We start from the raw sequence: 13030 nt of genomic DNA on the forward strand, positions 1-13030 counted from the left end.
ATTATGGCTTGGCTTAGCAATTAGTATATTCTCTATATACTACTGGTGTTCTAGTTATATAAACATAACATTCTGAACATGTATATCTAAAATCTAGGTAATTTGAATTCTACTAAATGAATACCTCATTCTGTACTTGGCTGGAGAGGGACTTAATATGTATGAAGAATGAACTTGAAGTATACTTCTGACCCACCAGTGCATGCATCACAAGTCATTACTTAACAGACATTTAATGTACATGAACGTTTTATACTGTTGTATATGATTAGAATATATTGTGCAGGGCATCATGTCCAGATAGTGACACCATGTGTCCAACACCTGTTTATATGAATATCTGCTCCAGCGCTTGTCTGGAGATCTCGACAGATGTCGTTCTGGGTCGACGCTTGTCTTGAAATGGCACGGTTGACATTTACGACGAAGACACCGGTAGGGATTTCTGCTTTGCCGCTGTGTTCCACTCCATGGTACTTGACATTGACCATGTTTTGGATGCCTCTTCTAGGTTTAACTGTTTCACAGTAGCCATAAACCATTTCTGCAGTCACTGAAAAGGACATTTATGAATGCTTCTGACATCAAGCGACAATAGAGCAGGCACAAAGAAGCTGTCAATTCAAGAAATCAATCTATATTAAGCAAGTGGAAGTCAAACGGGGATGCAATTTCCAGAGGGAAAACATCTTTTTAAAAGGTTCTATAATAATTTATTCCTATTTTCCTACCACCTGTAAAGTAATACAATGTCTATTGGTGTCCTTAACTTAATTTTACTGGCTGTGCAGTTATTCCAGTGAAAGTTTATTCCTAGGTCAACTGAGAGATGCAGTCAAGCCAGTGTGTCCTAGGCATGTCCGAGTGCCTCCTTCGGGTTAAACATCTGACTAAAGCAGTTAACTTTTGTTAGCTTTGTGAGGGCAGAGCTTCTTACCTTCTCAAAGTTAAGGAACTATTAGTCATATTATTCAGTCTCTCCTCAAAGCTCATAACTGCTCTTGAAAGTACAAATGAGTTGGTCTTATGTCTCAGCTCATGAACAAGACCCCAAGAAACCTGACTACTTTTAAAATAGTGCTTGTATATTTATTTGTGCAGACATGCCATTTCTGTGAGTATCACAGTTTCTTTGATGCAGGATGAAGTATCTTGGGGTTATAGACAGGACCTAAGTGACTAGTTGTGATTCTGTTGCTAGCCAAGAGGTGACAAATTAAATTGCTTTTCACCCAAATGATTTGAATGGTAGAAAGGGTTGTCAAAAGATAACTTGTTACAAGTTATTCAGTAAAATGTCTCACTGAAACTGTGAGTTCCTAGTGTGCCTGAATAAGATTCATTACAAGCCAAGCGAGTGGTAATTTTGTAATACAACTGTTTTCCTGAGTTCGGTGAGTTCTGAAATACCACACATCAGTTACTAGTGGAGGGTAGGAAAAAAGGCAGAATCATACACTGGAATCCTGACAGGAATTAACGTTTTCTCTCCTGACATTGAACTTTTGGCGCTGAGTCTGAGACCCTTCTACTTGCCACGGGAGTTTTCACATGTTGTCGCGGTGCTTGTGTACATTCCACCGTCGGCGAGCGCGGAGGCAGCATGTGGCGTCATCACTGGAGTAGTGAACGGCTTACAGACTCAGAGCCCTCAGGCCCTCTTTATCATCTCCGGTGATTTTAATCACGCATCTCTTTCCTCCTGTCTGCCCAAATTCACGCAGTACGTCACTTGTGCCACCAGAGACAATAACACACTGGACCTTTTTTATGCGAACACTAAAGACGCTTATTTATTATCCCCCCTTCCTCCTTTGGGACGAGCTGACCACTGTCTGGTCCATCTCCTACCTGTTTACAAGCCACTTGTGAGCAGGCAACCAGCAGTGACTCGCTCAGTCAAGAAGTGGTCTGAAGAAGCTGAGGAAGCTCTGCAGGTCTGCTTTGAGACCACGGACTGGAGCATCTTCAGTGAGTCCCACAAGGAGGATATTGACGGACTAACTTCATGTGTCACGGACTACATAAACTTCTGTGTGGAGAGCATTGTACCAACCAGAACTGTACGATGCTTCTCCAACAACAAACCCTGGATTAATCCTGATATAAAGGATCTCTTAAAGGAGAAGAAGAGAGTCTTTAGGTCAGGAAACAAAGAGGATCTGATGGCAGTCCAGAAAGGAGCTGAGAAGAAAGATCAGGGAGGGAAAGGGGAGGTACAGGAGGAGGATGGAAGAGAGTCTGGCCAACAACAACACCAGAGATGTCTGGAGAGGTCTGAAATCCATATCCGGACATCAGACCAGGCTCTCTGTAGCAGCGGGGGATAAAAATTGGGCCGACAACTTAAACAGTTATTTTTCAAGGTTTGAGGTGTCGGCTCCCCCCCCCTGCTCTTCCACCATTCTCACCTCTACACTTACCTTCTCCTCCCCCCCGAGCTTGTATTGTTTCAGCCCCCCCGCTGACTCCACAGGGGACAATGCCCCCCCACCCCAGCCTGTCCCTCACACCTCTCCAGGTGAGAAATCAGCTTAGGAGAACCAAGACAACCAAGGCCCCTGGACCAGATGGCATCGGTGGCAAAGTACTCAGGACATGCTCTGACCAGTTAAGTGAAATTGTTGGACTTCTGTTCAACATGAGCTTGACCCTGGGAAGAGTTCCACTACTGTGGAAGACATCCTGTGTGGTACCGGTGCCGAAGACTCAGCACCCTAAGGATCCCAGCTGCTACAGACCTGTGGCCTTGACATCCCACCTTATGAAGGTTCTGGAGCGGCTGGTCCTTAGTTACCTGAGTCCTCTGGTGCGCTCCTCCATGGATCCGTTGCAGTTTTCCTACCAACCTGACATCGGCGTGGAGGACGCCATCATCTTCCTTCTCCACCGAGCACTTTCTCACGTGGAGTCGCCTGGAAGCACTGTGAGGATCCTTTTCCTGGATCTAAGCAGTGCTTTCAATACCATCAGGTCAAACATCCTGAGGGACATGCTGGAGCTGTCTGGAGCGGACACTCACCTCACGGACTGGATTGTGGACTACCTCACCAACCGTCCACAGTTCGTGAGGACCCGGGATGGTGTTTCGAGGACTGTACTGTGCAGTGTAGGGGTCCCCCAGGGAACAGTGTTAGCACCGTTCCTCTTTTCACTGTACACTGCAGACTTCCAACACCTGTCTCCCACCAGTCACCTGCAGAAGTTCTCGGACGACTCCGCCATCGTCGGCCTCATTAGGGACGGGGATGACGGGCCGTACCGGGGACTTGTCCAGGACTTTGTTGACTGGTGCCTGGAAAACCACCTTCAGATCAACTCCAGCAAAACTAAGGAGTTGATTGTGGATTTCCGGCGGTGTCCCTCCATCTCCCCCTCACCACTGAACATCCAGGGACAGGACATTGAGATTGTCACGACTTACAAGTTCCTGGGTGTTCACCTCAACAACCGCCTGGACTGGGTGGATAACACTGCTGCTCTTTATAAAAAAGGGCGGAGTAGAATCTACCTGCTCCGGAGGTTGAGGTCGTTTGGTGTCCGGGGGCCACTCCTGAAGTCATTCTATGACTCAGTAGTGGCCTCTGCCATCTTCAACGGTGTGGTCTGCTGGGGGAGCAGCATGACAGCAAAGGATAGGGCTAAACTGGACAGCCTTATTAAGAAGGCCGGTTACGTCCTAGGGCACCCCCTGGATCCTGTGGAGGAAGTGACTGGAGGGAGGATGCGGAGCAAGCTGGGCTCCATGAGGAGGAACTTGTCTCACCCTCTCCAGCACACACTGAGGGCATTGAGGAGCTCCATCAGTGATAGGATGCTTCATCCCCGGTGTGTGAGGGAGAGGTACCGCAGGTCTTTCCTCCCTGCTGCCATCAGACTCCACAACAAGAACACACCAAGATAAATATTTAACTGCACCTCTTGTTATTTATGTAAATATGATTGTTTATATATTATATAGCGCAGATTTATCTTTTATTCTATTTAGATTTTCTTTCTCGATTTTATTTCTGGGTGTTTTTATTTCTCTTGCTGTTGTTAAACCGAATTTCCCCTCGCGGGACTAATAAAGGTTTTCTGATGCTGATTCTGAACCTATACGACTACTACTCTATACCTGTGATAGAACCATTTTGATATAGTCTGATGCTAAGTGGTCTACTTTAATATTCAATAATTAAGCAGTTAAACTGCAACTAAAAGGCCACTGTCAGACAGCAGTTGACTGAAAGGGTTACTCTAAAGGTATATTAGGATTGTGGTGGCCCATAGAAAGGTGTGATCACAGCCCTTGGTAACAACTCAGAAGCACAATAGAAGCGGACGGCAGCAGAGTATAGGGTACAAACTATCATACTGCTTTTTGATCCCACAAACATCAATCTGTCTATGAAATCAACTAATCCTTATCAGTACCTTCTTTAGAGCAAACAGGTTTCAAACCTTTTTTTTGTTTAATTTCATCATTAGAGGGAATCACTGTCACTACAATGAAACGTTTACATTACAGATTTGAAATTCATCTGATCGTTTTCAGCACCTAAGGAACCAGCAGTTCAACAGTGCAAGGCTTTTCAAAATGAATCTCTTTTTTAATTATGGTTTTATTGTTATACAGGGCAGTTGAGTCAGTGGTTACCACAGCAACTACTCTCTTCAAATTCCAATTCAAGCTATCGAGATTAACACTTGCTAAAAGCAGTTTATGCTAATGGCCACACTCACACAGTGAGGCTGTTGCAAGGAGCTCACCGGTTTGATACTGTGGTAGAGAAGGTGGATTATAAATGTTGTGGCATGTTCACTTGCACAAGAGCAGCAGGTGATGGATGGAGTGAATGGTGATCAGATGGCAAAGCTTGTTGGCCAGATAGAGACAAGAACCAACTATGAGGATGTTCCAAATTCGCAGCAGGTCTAACAATGCAGCGACAGATTCAGATCAAGCGGAACCAAATTCAAAAACTCTTTTATTTGTTTTTTGTTGTTTTATTTTTTTCATGCACCTTACTACAGTTTGAATACATAAGTAAAATAGTGTATTTTTTAATGATTGAAATGTTTGATCAAGATCATTAATGTGACTCTCTTCAGTTAACGTCACTTAAAAAAGTTTCTAATTCTAACATTCTTATTCTTAAAGAGAGCAGTATCAATAACACAGCAGACTGAGGAGGACCTTTGATATAAGAGTGAATGCTGGAAGACATGAAGAAGAGACATGCTGGGCATCCTTGGCAAATCTGGGCCACCGAGCAAGAATCCTCTAAAAACAGAGACGAATGGAGAGAACAACCGACTGGCCTGGAAACATGAGCAAGAGAGAGTGTGAAACTTTTACTTGGTTTGGTTGTCACCTCTCTATGTTGACAACAAACTATTGACCTTTGATTTTGTTTTAATACATGTGAGTCAAATTTTGCTAAAAAAACAAAAAACATACAGATGCTACGTACATCCTTGAGGACAACTAATTTATATTGTAAAAATATTCCTTTTTTATCTTTACTGTTGACCGGCTTAATTGTAAAACCTTAAAAATGTTTCTCTGATGTAGTAGTAATGCTACTGCTATATATCTAAGATAAAATCCAATCAATCAATTTTCTAACCACATACTGTAGCTCAGATGCAAAAGTAGTTGCTGTGTGGTGGAGAGTTTTGTGGTTCAATTCCCACTTCCAGGTCTGTTAATGTGTCCCTTAACAAGGTAGCTGTTGAAGGTTTGGACTCAACAGTGTGTTTTGTGCCTGTTTTAAAGTGGGGACCTCATTCTGGACTTGGTGTCAAATGAGACAGATGCTTTAAAGGGCAACTGAACTGGGAAACTTCAAATCTCCTGACTTACTAACATGTTTCAAACGTTAATATCTCCTCTCCAAGATGCAGTAAGTCCCTCACCATGACGTAGATCCATTTTGTAGTTATTTGTTTATAAAGTTCTCCCCTGTCTGAAGTCTGGCAGATCGAGAGGTTACATGAACGGAGCCCATTATGTCGTATTAATGTTCTTCACTCCTTCTGCAGCAGTGTTGCTTTTTTCTGTACACAGTCCCTTGGAGGTGGAGACTTCCGGGATTGATGACACTGCACGACAAACCTCATTTGGTTTGACCAATAAAAGCACAGTGGGTGTGGTTAGCAAGATTTTAGCTTTAGAAAAAACAAGTGGTTTCAGTCGGTGGGGCTTAAGTACATTTTCTAATTTAAATATCAAAAGAGAGTTTTGTACAAACTGATGACACATACTGATAAGTACAATAGAGGTTCATCATTTTAAGAGACACCCAGATAAACACATTGTTGCCATTTATAATGTACAGTCTATGAAGAGTTGATCAACAAATTTCTGACAAGATCCACATATGTGTGGAACATTCATGTACACACGTAAAACATAACTGCTCTTTAGCAAATAATTACACAATTCAAATGGATATGCCTTACATATGAGAAGTCAATGATTCATCTTTTCTTCTGAAGGCATTCTTAGAGCCTCTCAATACAAACATATTGACAATATTAAATACATATGATCAATTGATTAATTTAAGGGTTCCTGACCTGAGGTTTATGATGTATTGAGATATGAAGTCAGACATATTGTAAATCTTGTTGGGTTCAGATTCCATATACTAAGTTTGCACGTTTCTTCAGGAAGCGATCCAGAACTTGTAAAACAATGTATAAACCAAACATCAGCATGTAGCTAAATATATAGCCAAGCAAAGCTAAAGCAGAAATAAGTCAAATCTTAAAAGATGTTTCTAGCATAATGCTACTGTTTTGTTTTATCTGAGCATGCAGGAAGTCGTTGAAGATGGTGGGCGCGGTTGGGGGTGGACACGTGTGGCATGGGTGAAATGTTTCAGCAAATACAGGAAGTCATGTTGTGCTTTTGACAGATATCTGGTCAGAGACATGCAGGCAGGTGGTCAGGAGTCTAGAATAAAGACATAATCACAAAGTATGAATGTTGGATGACAGAAGATGAGGTCGGTTGCCAGGTAAATGGTTTTCTGACTATAAGTTGTTGGGTGAATTCTTGATGATGTGAAGATTGTGTTTGGTCAAAATTGTATTCCATTTTTAACAAATTTCTTTATATTACATTGGCCAAAGGGTCCTTCTCACCTGCCATGCATAGGGTGAAACTATTCTGGAGATTCAGTTACTGGGATATATTGTGTTTGAACTTCAGCCAATCAGAGTAGTTTCTTCTGCAGTTTCAATCAGTCATGCTGTTCCTCTGTCTGGTTGCTTGTTTATTCGCTTTATTACTCTCTATTTTTGCCAAAATTTCTACATCACTCTGTAAGCTCCTCATCTCAGTGGCTTCTAAAATTTTAGGCTTTCGAAGGACGACACAAGCTGGATGATTGTAAATCATAGTTCAAGTTTTGGGGGTCAGCGACTTTAATTGTCAGCTGCCCAGGAGCAGAGCGGAACTTCTGTGAAAACATCTGAACTATATATAATTCATAATTCAGAAGCAAGTTTGGTTTGGATCACTTTCAGTTTACAATGCTCAGAGGCTCAACTGGCTATGGACTGTATATGTTGTCTCCATGGTGACAGTGGGAAGAATTCGCAACACAAGTTTAAAATTATTCATACCGCCTTCGGCTTCAAGAAATACACAGATACACTAAGAGATTAGAACGAGACGATTACTCCTTACTTTTATTTTGAAAAGGCATTATTAAATACTGTTGAGCACAAATACACTCAACACTGAATAGCAATGGTGTAGTGAAATGAAAACTGCACTGCGAGATAGATGAGTTGGGAGAAAAACAACTGTATGACTTCATCACACTGTGGTGGAGGGGAGCTGGAGAGTGATACTGCGTTTAATATTTCAGATGCATCAACACAGAATTTGGAAATGAAGCACCATCACTGTGTTGTGTACATGCTCCCATGAGTGTAGTCTTGTTCTTGCAAAATCAAATCAGCCAAGGAAATGGTGAGGTACTGTATGCACATGGTTTAGAACTACTGACTTCCTACTGTCTTATAGCAGTGTCATGGTTGAAAATATTTAGTTCAATCGTTTTTAAAATGTTGGTTTAGGACCTCGAACAGTAGTGATTCAAAAATGAATTGAGTTTTTTATTTGGAATTAATCTCAATAACACCATGTGGGGCTTTGCCTCATCAGTGAAGGCGACCCTTATTTGAACATGCATTTTATTCTGCTTGTCTGAGGCTAGTTTGCTGGGGTATGTTTTAAGTTCACAACCCCAGAAAATCTGGAACCTCTAACATTCCCAGCAAGTCCAGGGCCTCCACATAATGTCTTCTATTATTTGTTTATTGTCTCTTAAAGTAGTGGTAAGTATTTTATCCCCTCGATGGGAACATGAATGACCGGCTGCCTGAAACGACTTCACACACTGGTTCTCTCATGGTTTCTGGCGTATCAAAGAGTCAGTTTCACATGGGCTGTAACTAAGTGAGTGGCTGGCGGCGGGAGCTGCTGGGGAAGCATTCACACCTCTCCCTCGCCCCCTCCCCGAAATCAAGCTTCTCCTTCAGGTGCATTCACAGCGTCTGAGATATCTGAGTCAATCTGAGCACTGCCAAATGTGGAGCGGTCGCCCACTGAGTGCAGCATGTTCCGTTTTATGATGGGAGAGTAAAAATACACCCGGCTCCTGGGAGACGGTCTCTATGGCAGCGGTTACTATGGCGACAGAAAAAAAAGGTTGCACGTGAAGTGATAGCTATCATGAGACCCTGGGGGATTCACCCTCTCATCACACAGATTTTAATAACAGCAGTGGGGACTATTTGAGGTAATCTTCAAGGAAGACTCTGTGTGTGTGTGTTTGCATCTATTATGTATCTATTTCCTCATCCTGATATCTCGAGCATCAACAATATCAATTATTAAGCCTGTGTGTGTCTGTGTGTGTGCTGTGCATTTGGCCACATGTGCCTCTGCAGAGTCAGTCTGCTCCGTCATATTGTTTCCATAGCAGCGGCAGCAGCCGAGCCAAAACTGCCAACCACATTCATATCCAGATTCACCCGATTGGTGCCGGCTTTTCCTCCATCAGCTCTTTATATTCTGAATAGAAGATCAACTCAAGTTATCTTGCTTTGTTCAGAACATTTCTTGTATTAATTTCAAACAAATACATGAAATTATTATAAGCCAGAAACACTGAATGATATAAGAGAATGCACACACACTTGGTGGTCACTCCAGCCACAAACATGATTCTTCGATATATTTTGTGTATTCCATATAGCTTCCTCTAATTTCCTGTCATTAAAATACATTTGTGAAATTATTTGTAATCATGTTATTACTTATTAAAGCATTCTGTTTCAACAGTAGAAACCCCATGTTTTTCGGAAACAAATTACTTGATTAAACTCCATAAACTTTGTATTGATTTATTTTATTCACTTAAGTTTTTAAAGTTAAGTTTCATAAACTTGTTTTTTAAGAAATTAACATGATTTTATGATGATTTTACATTCATCCGATAGAATAGTTTTCAAGTTTTTAAGTTAATTTATCCCAACCCCAATATATTACTTTTATTTAATTATAAAATCTTGAGGCGAAGTTTAGGCATTCCTCTTACATTCCTCTAAATAGCCAACAAATATATTACAAATAATATTTAACTGATAAATCATATGGATTTTAAAGTGATGTTTTATAAAACTACTGTGAATGCTATATGAACCGTTTAGTCATGCAATGCATGCTGGGAAGCCTTTACGAACGAATATGTTTTCCCAGAAAAATAAAAGCTTGGGCTCCCCAATATATTGAATTCAACATGTGCTGTTGTTTTGGTTTTAAAAAAATCAAACAGCCTTTGAGTTACATAGGCACAACAAGTATGGATAAAGCCTAGACTACTCCCTTTTTGGGAGGTTTTAGCTGAATATTGACTTCAACAATAGAAATTATGAATAACATGAATAACAAATAATTAAATACAATTTAGAGCGACCACACAATATTCTCTTCCAACGTAAAATAAAAATGTACACTGTGAAATCAATTTTCATGAAGAGTTAAATAGTATCAATAGAATAAAAACTGTATTAAAAAAAAAATTGTGAGTCGTGTGGAGCACAAAGGTGGAGTCTGGTCACTGCCTCTGGCTGTGGGCTGAGACGCCAATGCGTCTGATCAGAGGACAAATTAAAGTGATTTCACACCCTTGGTCATCGTCCCTGTGGAGGACGCTCAGCCAATCAACAATCAGATGATCACCAGTTACTGGGCTTCAACCTGAACACTGTTTCTCAACCTTGTCACACCTCAAAAGTGAGGACAAGAATCAACGTTGTGTGTTTATGAAGGCCATATTCAATTAATGACACAACACGAATATTGATAGTGGGTGAATTACAAAGCACAGTTTTACTGATTCCTTTCTTGTACATTTTAAAGACGATAGACTCGGCATCAAAACTGTGAGGGATAAAATAATGATTTTATAAAACAAAGAAGGGAAACGTGTGCTCACAGGAAACAATACAAAATGTAGATTGTAAGTGTCTTAGCATGATTGTAACAAATGGACTATTTTTATTTATTTAACATAGAAAGCATCCCCGTTTGCTCTTTGCTACGTTGATGTACGCGTGCTAACAGCTCCCTTGTTACTGTAAATACTTCCCCCAAATCAGTCTCAACACTGTAAAAACATAACCCCAAATATTAGGATACACGCCAGACACCTTCTATGTAGCTTATGTCAACACACAGTCTTCATGTATGTCATTAAGATCCAGACTTGTTGACTGTAAAGGAAGAAGACAGTGAAGATGTCCAAAGTAGACTTTTGTTTCCATAGCCACCAAACGTGTGTCCTCACTGGGAACCAACATCCCAGTTTTACTATATAAGTAATTATTTTGTTTGGCTGACTGTTAGCAGGTTAGCGCCAAGCTCTGCACTGATCAGTACCTTTCAGATATGCTACAAAAAAGCTGTATTAGTGAACCAGCACCATTATTTTGTTGCTTGTGCAAAGACTGGGGAAGACCGTGGTGTGCCGTTGGTGTCAAAACAGTAACGTTCCTCCATTAGATCGGGGGTAACAATGGGGATGTTGTTTTTTGTCCTAGGTAGGTCTGACTTGTGGCCCTTTGTCAGCGATCTGGTCATGGGGGCAGCAGGGGTTAAAAAAGGCCATACTCTTTCAAGAAATCTCAGCCCTGAGTGGAGGTTCTATTAACTGTCTAAAGATACTAGAGAATCAAAGAGGTTCTTAAAGATATGTGAGATTTTTTTTCTCCTTCTTCTTGGTTAATTATCCCTCTCTGGATATATCAAGTTGAATCTGGACTGTGATTGGTTAATGCTCTTTTAAAAGTTCATTGCTAGAGGTGACGTAATCTATTAGCTGAAACCCCAGGTGTGTCACGCCCCTCTATTCCCATGTATTATGCGTGTAAAAATCCTCAACATTGGGACACATACTTTTGTTTTTTTTTCACTTGAGGCTTGAGCAGTTTTCTCTCAATCTCAATTGATTAGTTTAAAGTGACAAAACATGGTTGAAACCATGACCTCAGACTTATAGTAGCAGAAGCTTTTCAATGCAAAATCATGGAAAGAGTAGAAAAGCTTTTCAGTGAGGGTATTCAGAAAAGTGCTATGTGTTACCTTTTTTTGCAGTGTCTGTTGCCTTATGTTGGAGCTGATGTTTATAGATGTTTAAACATTATTATTGCAGTCCAACCCTCTCATCCATATGCAATAAAGAAATCCGGCGACCGCCTGCTCCCCACACATTGCTGAAGGAGAATAAATCCTCGTCGACCTCATAACGCTCTCCGTGAGTTCGGCTGAGGCTGCTGGTGTATTGATTTTAATGGTTCAGGCCTTTTAGATAAACAGTCCCAGAGGAGCCGCAGTGTTTTATCTGATCGCTTCATCCATGTCCTCACAAGATCACCTGCCTGTCACCTGATTCCATCGTGTGTGTTTGATAAAATCTCTCTTCTCAACGCTGAACTAGTTTTTCTGTCTTTATGTTTCTGCTTGTTCACCACCCACCTGTCAAAACATTTTTTGTCTTCGGAGGTGAGAACAGAGTTGTTGGATTGAGATGTGTGAATAGATAATGACCACCCAAGGTCTATAGATTCAAAAGATGCCTCATGAACCTTAATTTTCTTATTGAATTTTCCAAATTAGTTCAATCACATGCAATTTTTAATAATTAATCAAATGTTTGTCATAACAAAGCACGCATATGAAGCAAATTGTGTCAGGTAACGTTATCATTAAGTGTTTGGTCCCTAGCCCAGTGGTCATCCAGTCAAAATTAGGCCCCTGTGAGGCTCTTATTGGCCCCTTTATCCTATGCCTGGTTTCTGTCGACTTTGTGGAAAACACACTACACAACTAAAGGTTCAACCCTTTAAACTTAAATTGCTTATCAAAATAATTGTTTGCCTTTTTTAATTGTGCTGATTTTATACTATGCCTTTATATTTGTATGGTTTTCCTTTTTGGTACTAGTTAAGGGAGTGTTTCTTGAAGTCCTTTAAAAAATAAATAAATAGGGATGCACTGAATTCTCGTGTTTTGGCCGAAATACTTTTATAATTGGAAGAACATGGCCAAAACATGTTGTTCTGATCATGGAAAATGGATATGGTATTCCTGTTAAAGAACGCTGCAATAAATGCAGATCTCCAGTTTAGTAGCAGTAGTTTTTTTCTTGTGGTAGTCTTCTATCTAAGTGCTTTCATAAATAAAGTATGTGAGGTATGAGATAAACTGGAAGAAACACAATCATATCTGTTAACTTCAGCTACACTGCTTACAACAAGAACGATGCATTCAACGATGTTGTGGTTCCTATGGTGCGTTCAAGAGCCTAGGATTTTCTTACACATGAATATATAAATAATATATTAAGCGGACTTATGATAACGGTTATATGATGCAGATTTAAACCCAAACAAAGATGCATTATGAGAGTTCCTTAATGGATTTAAATGACCACATCTCTCTAGAGAACAGGTAACTAGTTTAGAC

General features: G+C 40.7%; 1 protein-coding gene across 14 annotated transcripts in view; it reads left to right on the forward strand.

Annotated features, from left to right (window-relative positions):
* lrrc7 (leucine rich repeat containing 7) overlaps nt 1–13030 on the forward strand; it is an 83805-nt gene that overhangs the window by 41490 nt on the left and 29285 nt on the right. The window lies entirely within an intron of this gene.

Source organism: Callionymus lyra, chromosome 2, assembly GCF_982586985.1.
Source record: "Callionymus lyra chromosome 2, fCalLyr1.hap1.1, whole genome shotgun sequence".
Lineage (NCBI taxonomy): Eukaryota > Metazoa > Chordata > Actinopteri > Syngnathiformes > Callionymidae > Callionymus > Callionymus lyra.